The sequence below is a fragment of the Lemur catta genome, chromosome 6 (genome assembly GCF_020740605.2).
Source record: "Lemur catta isolate mLemCat1 chromosome 6, mLemCat1.pri, whole genome shotgun sequence".
Lineage (NCBI taxonomy): Eukaryota > Metazoa > Chordata > Mammalia > Primates > Lemuridae > Lemur > Lemur catta.
The window spans coordinates 65239390-65246752 of record NC_059133.1 but is presented as its reverse complement, the minus strand read 5'-3'; the positions used below and the strand labels follow the sequence as shown (position 1 = coordinate 65246752).

Below are 7363 nucleotides of genomic sequence, written 5' to 3'. Positions count from 1 at the left end.
ATGCCAAACAAGGGTCATTTCCTCTTGACTAAGACAAAGAGGAGAAATTTGTGTGTAATGACAAACATGGTTTGTAAATTAAATATCCTAGCCACTAAGGAGGATGATTAGTAAAAGAAGCAATTCATTAATAACCTATCAAAACAAAATAATATTGGAGATGATTTGTCTCAACTTGACCCCAACTCCCATTCTGAATTCGAAAAATTGCTGATGGAAACTGTCAAGTTGAAGACTATTACTTTCTAACTCTTTGACTTCAATATACATATAACTTGACTATTTATCTAGAAGTCCAAATCCCAGAAATGGCATTTGCATCCTTGCATATGGTATGTAAACTGAGGCAGCTCCTAAGATTGTTGTTCAGTATGTAAAGATTTGCCTTCACTCCCTTTCTGTATGCTCTCCCCCCTCACTTCTCCCTCCCATCTCGAATACCTGCAGTGGTCTGAATACTACTCTTGTCAGCCTACTTGCCACTGCTTCAGAGACTGCTAGTTAGCTCTAATATCCACATTTGCTTCTGCTTCCCATGGACACTGCTACATTACATTTTCCAGCTCCCTCCTCAGTTAGATGGGGCAAAGAGACTGGGTCCAATGATGTGCAACATTTACAAGCCTAGTCTCTAAAGTTTCCTTCAAGATCTCCCTTCTCTTGTTTTCCATCATCTGTTATCCAGAGACAAAGCATTCAATGGAAGACACAGAGGCCCCAGAGGATATCAGAGTTACTGATAAAAGGAACCTGGATACCCAAACGAATATGTAAGAAAGAGCCACCCACTTCCCATTGCCTCCACCCCAACCAACCTCCCCATTGGACTAGGAAAGAAGCAAAAAGCAATGCTTAATTTTGTTAAGCCGTGGGATTTGGGAATTACTTATAATCGGTTAATATATCTTGACACATATAGGGTCCTCTTTCCAGATCATTTCTCCACTCTCCACTTACCCTTGAGGACAAGAGTTGAGAAACTACAGACTATTGGCCAAACCCAGGCATGGCCTGTTTTTTATAGCTTGTAATCTGAAAATGTCTGTTTGAAAAAATATTTAAGGTTTTATTTAAAAAACAAGGAGAAAAGAAGGAAAGGGAGAAGGACTAGGAGGAGGAGGAGGAGGTGGAAATACCTTCACAAAGATAGCAATGTGGTATGAAAATGAAAAATATTTACTGTTTGTAGTCTTTTACAGTGCATGGTTGCCAACTCCAGCTCTAGAATGTTAAAATAGTGCAAGATCCTTGGTAAAAGCCTTGGTATGCTTTTATTCACCCATCATGAAATCACCCCTACCATAGCGTTCCACCTCCAGATTCCAGAATGGGACGGGGCTCTCTGCAGACACAAGTTTGACATGAAGGTGGGTATCCTAACAGCCCCAAGTCTCACTTTTTCACTAGGCCCCCAAGGCATCTCTTTGTGTCTGGAGTCTCACAGTTTCCCTTTGAGGAAGGCTATGGCATCTCTAAGCTTCTTGTTTTAACTCTCCATGGGCTGAAAACCACTCTTAAATTCCCAGGGAAGGAAATAGCCCGCACTATCCCTCTTATAGTGTTCACATTCTAATTAATGTCCCTAGATTCCATCAAACTTCTCCCTATCAGCATAAACATTCCCACAAAATCTCTCACTGATGTAAATGCACGAATGGAGGCTAGTACCTCCCATGTGTGTAGGGAGGGCATACCCAAGGGTGTGCGCATGCAGTATACACTGGCATGCAGCTGGCTAAAATTATCGCACTGCACTTGCATTTGTATAGGATTGACTATCTAAAAAAATATTTAAAGTTTCAAATTGTCAGAGAAGAAAATATCAATGCCAAGCATTGCACTTTGGAAGTGGGGAGTTTCTTGTCCCTAAAATCATAAAAATTTGGTTATTACTTGGCTAAGTATATTTAAGAACATCTGAAGAGTAAAAACTGAGGTTCTGGGTACAGGGAACAAAAGCCATGGCTTCTCCTGGCTGAGAGGGATCACATACACCTCACTAGGTGGTGGGAGTCATAGTCTTGGTACCTGAAGTAAAGGAATAAATTTTATAATGACAGTATCTAAACCAAACTATCCACCAAATACTACTAAATCTGGCAACTGAACTATCCTAATACATAAAAGACATTTTACAATCAATGAAAAACTTTAAAATCCCTTGGAATTCAAGATAATGTTGGACTAAATTATAGTTTCATTAAAATAAATTTAAAGACAAAAAAGGGACAAAGAAATGACTGATTATTTAAACATAATTCCAGACTCCTTGACAACTGCTAACCATGTATTTATTTGTTCTTGTAAATTTTTATTGAAAAGTAAAGCATATCCCAGATATGTAATTATATTTAATTATAGAACATTTAATGAGGTTAGCTTGGGGAAGTTTTTGAGGGCAATAAAGTTTAAATACTTCGTTTCATTACCATATGACCCAGCAATCCCAGTGCTGGGTATAAATCCCAAGTATATCAAAATAAATGTAAAGAAATTTAGTATATAGAAAAGATATCTGCACTCCCATGTTTATCCCAGCACTATTTACAATAGCCAAGATTTGGAATCAACCTAAGTGTCCATCAACAGATGAATGAATAAACACATTGTGGTACATACACACAATAGAATATTATATGGCCAGAAAAAAGAATGAAATCCTGCCATTTGCAACAACATGGATAGAACTGGAGACCATTATGTTAAGTGAAATAATCCGAGCACAGAAAGACAAATTTCTCATGTTCTCACTCATATGTGGGAGCTAAATATTAAAAACAATTGATCTCATGGAGACAGAGAGTAGAATGATGGTCACCAGTGGCTGGGAAGGGTAGCAGGGAGGAGGAGATAAAGTGGTTAATGGTGCAAAAATATAGTTAAATAGTTAAATAGAATGAACAATATTTGATAGAACAACTAAGTGACTATAATCTGCAATAAGTTAGTGTGTACTTTAAAATAACTAGAACAGTAGAATTGGAATGTTCCTAACACAAAGTAATGATGAATGCCTGAGGTGATGGATACTCCAATTACTCTGATTTGATGAATTCACATTGTATGCCTGTATCAAAACATCACATGTACCCTATAAAGATATACAACTGTTATGTACCCATAATAATTAAAAATTTTTAAAAAAACCTAAGAAATAAGTCCCAGGTTTCAGAGAAAAATGTAAAGCAGGCCAAGTGTTATCATTCATTACAAATATTTTAGGATTAAACACCTGGACTAGAATAAATCATCTATTTCTTCAAAATAAAAGGACTACCAAATGTTATGATCAACTCTCTCTTTCACATCTGAGAGCACTATCGCAGAGCCAAGGAAGCTTTGTGCATGGAAGAGCGCGTGAATGGAACAAATCCTCCTGCCAAGCTCCCTTCACTGACTTCCAGGGAATTAACACTGACAGGCTTCCTGATGTCAGTCCCTTTCCTCCAACAGGCTCCTTATCCATTTTAATTCCCTGGTGGATTGACTGGATAAACAAATCCACCCTATGTTGGCATCAGAAACTAATTTTTTATATGCTTTCAATAAATTTAATAATTTTGACTGTTTGGTAAGGTTTGCCCTCTCAGGGAAGAGAACATCAAAACCATTTGTAAAACCCTACAATTATTCTTACACGTTCAAATTTATTTTAAACATAATGCTTGAAGAGAAAAAATTGGCATGAAGTGTCAGCTGTTAAAGTTGTTGATTGAAACTGGAAGCAACGTGGCATACATGATCTTTCCGTATGGATAGTGGGGATAATGGTAATGTTTCTTAGCAGGTAAGAGTCTTAGGATTTATAGGAGGGATTTTTTTTTTTTTTTTTTACTTTGCTCTTTTCCCACAGGAAAACATCTTGTTTTTGTAGAAAACATATGCTAACATATTTAAACATATTTTAATTATTTCAAGAATGACTTTAAATTTTAGTTAGGAAAAGAATTACGGATGAACTTCTGAAAAAGACTGGCATCAAAGACTACACTTTGGACAGGCCTAATGTTTCTTGCACATGATTAAAATCTAAAGCCAGCCATATGGCTTCTATAGGGAAGCAGTTTGCCTGAATGCACAAGCCTGTACTCTTGGAATGACACCCTCTTGCTAATTTACAGATCATTCCTATTTTTGTCCGTGTGTCACAAAAAAAGTAGAATTGCCTTCTGGCATTTTATTCCTTTCTTTTCTCAATCACCTTTTTCTAGCCTGGAACAACAAAGCCCCTTGAATGGAGACATCTAGGAATATTGCAATATTTCTGTCCATTCAAGACCCCCATTTTAAAATTCTGCAAATTTGGATTTCATCTTTTGTAGTGCTAATTCTGATTTGATCTTGAAGCAAAATTCCCTAAAACAGAGGTTAGGTTTTTTTCCACCATAGTAATTACATTATCTACACATTTTAAAAACTATGTTATAAAAGCTCATTTACCACTATTTGATGCTGTTTTACTTTATTACCTCATAACTTATTTGAACAATTGATGGTTTCTCATAAAACTGAGAACAGATGTTTGTTTTTTAATGTTTATTTTTTATAGTCTCAATATTATTATGCATTGGCAATATGAGTTTAAAAGTCAACTCTGTAGAAAGTCATTTTAGAATAACAATCTTGATAAAAAGTTAATTTAATACAATTTTATACTTTTATATATAATTTTTTTGTATACTGTGTAAAATAGCAATGCATTATTTTTGGGGGAATGCCTGTCAAAATGCATAGCTGTATTTTATTCATGCCCTGAAGAAGGCAAGAATTACCTAGGATTTTTTTTTCACATTTTAAAATTAAAATAAATTGCCTAAATCATAGATAAGAATATTATAAAATATTTCATTAAATCCGAGATGTTCCAGAATCTTGAATAAGATTATTTGAATCAAGCTAAGTACAAACTATTGGAACATTTTCAACAAAGGGAATTTGACAATTTAGACAGGAATCAACAACAAAGGCCATTAATCTTCCTGCTGTGAGAGGTAATATCACAACCTTGGATATTTCTGAGATGATGGGAGGCGAGGCTGATGAGAAAGCTGATGTGACTGTTAAACATTCAAGAACTTTTTGTCCAAACAAAAATAGCATGCATTATGAAGATAAGAAGGAGACACTGAATTTACTTTCAAGGTAACTACTAAAGGTAGCTATTTTTTGCAGAGTTGAGATATTTTGGGATAACTAAGGTCTTAGATTTATAAAACAATATACAGAAATGTAACAGCTATACCTACCACAAAAAGCTGCTGTCACCATAAAAGAAGGTACCTGGTATATTGTAGGACATATATTCTCATTTTACCCTCTTACCCTTTTCCCAAAAACAGGGTTAACAGAGAACTTTCTGGGAGGTCATGCTAAATTTCAGGGGCAGAGATAAAACAAAACAAATGTAATGAAGTCAAATGCAAGTCAGAATTAAAGCAAAGGGATTCTGTGAAAAAAGCAGGCTTCTGTTTCCTATTAGCACATGAATTTAGACCTTTTTCACACTTTCTACTGATGGGTGGGGGGAAGGGAAACTAATATATTTAAATCAAATGTTCCTGGATATGTATCATAAACACCTCTTGGTAATGTCTGAAAAAAGGAAAGGAAGAGAAGGATGGAAGGGGAAGAGACAGTGTGAGAATGATGGAAGGATGGAGACAGGAAAAAGAAAAGGAAAGCAAAGAACATAAACCAACATTTTCCGAGCACTTACTAAGCTTCAGGCACTGTGACAGGTGCTTTCATATGTTACCTGATCTAATCTTTCACATAATTTTCTAGATAAATATTATTACCCCATTTACATAGAGAAGGAAACTGAGACCCATAAAAGTTAACTAAAGTGAACTGAAACCAGGATTTGAATTCATTTTGACTGTTAAGCTCACTCATTTTCCATTTTATCATAATGTATCTTTGGAAATCATAAAGATTAATCTTCTTATATTCAAATAGCTAATCATCACTCAGTGAAATGAATTTAATTCCTATAGATGATAATTTTTCTATTCAAAACTCGAAGCTCCACAGGGATCTCAGTGTCTGGGCTTTCAGCCCATGTACAGGGCGCTTTATCTGTGGGATCTGCAACGTGGAAATCAGGGAAGACAATCCAAGGAGCCTGCAAAGTCCAGCAAACCTTCGGAATGTCCTGACTGGGAGATCCTGTGATGGCTGCTGTTTTCTGAGTCAGGGATTGCGATCTCCCTTTAAGACAAGAATAGCATAGCTTCTGAGACGAAAGAGTATCATTGTGGAGAATCACACCGCTTTTAGAATTTGTCTAGCAGGTTTTCCGGTCCTCACCAGAAGATTATCCCCTCCCTCCCAAAAAAGAAATACTCTCTTATATAATAACCTCTAGATTTTTGGACCAGATATAAACCAACTTAGCACCCTGGGGTTTCAACCATCTCCTATGCTGCTCTTTGATTTTGTTCCCTAGGTCCAGTTGCAGCCCCTCAAAGCTCCACTCTTAGTTACCAAACCAGACTTTCTTCCTGCTCTGTTTCCCTTTATCTGAGGTCACTTTGATCCCTGCTCATTGATTCCACTTTGGCTATTTATTTGGATCCTACTCTTGCCCCATTTTTACGCTACACCCTGCTGTGTTTTCTGGTTTGGGTCACACTGCCCCAAACAAAAACTCTTTGGAGCCCAGGCCCAGGATCTTGGGTGACCTTCATTCAGGCTAGACCTCTGGTAGTGTCCCTCTTAACAATCTCAACTGCTGATGTTTCTTCCTCCATAGAAAATAGAAGAAACCAGGTGGGAAAATTCCATATGCTCCCAGCATCACCTCTGTAAACCTACTGGTAAATTTCCCTTTCCCTTGTCACTGTTGATAAAATAGTCACCATCCTACCCAAGGACAATCCCTTCATTTGTACACTGGATCCCAACCCTTCATACCAATTGAAATACATTAATTTAGCAATTGTTTCCTCTATGCCATTATCGATTTCCCCTCTTTAACGGATCTTTCCCAGTATTATACCAATATGTCATAATATCTCTAATCTATGCCTCTCTTGCTGCTGCCCCATTTCCCAATCCTCTTTCAAATACATTTTTTTGAAAATGTTGTCTGTATTTGCTATCACTATTCCTCTCTTTTAATCTTTTTCTGATCCCATGCCAATCAGGCTTTTAATTCACTGAAACAGTTCTTGTCAAGGTCTCCAATGACCTGTACATTGCCAAGTACAATGGTAAAAAGTTCTCTGTTCTCATCTAATATTTAATAGAGCGATCATTTTCTTATTCTCACTTTCTTCACTTGACTTCTGGCATCTCTCTCTCTCTCTTTCTTTCTTGACCCTTCTTCATTAGTTACTCCTTCACAGGTTCCTTCGGTGCT

General features: G+C 36.7%; 1 non-coding gene across 1 annotated transcript; it reads left to right on the top strand.

The window, feature by feature from the left end:
• The first annotated feature begins 6259 nt into the window (after positions 1-6259).
• LOC123640908 lies at positions 6260-6324 on the top strand. Its single transcript, XR_006736137.1, has one exon. It is a non-coding gene; the product is annotated as a U7 small nuclear RNA (small nuclear RNA).
• The last annotated feature ends 1039 nt before the right edge of the window (positions 6325-7363 follow it).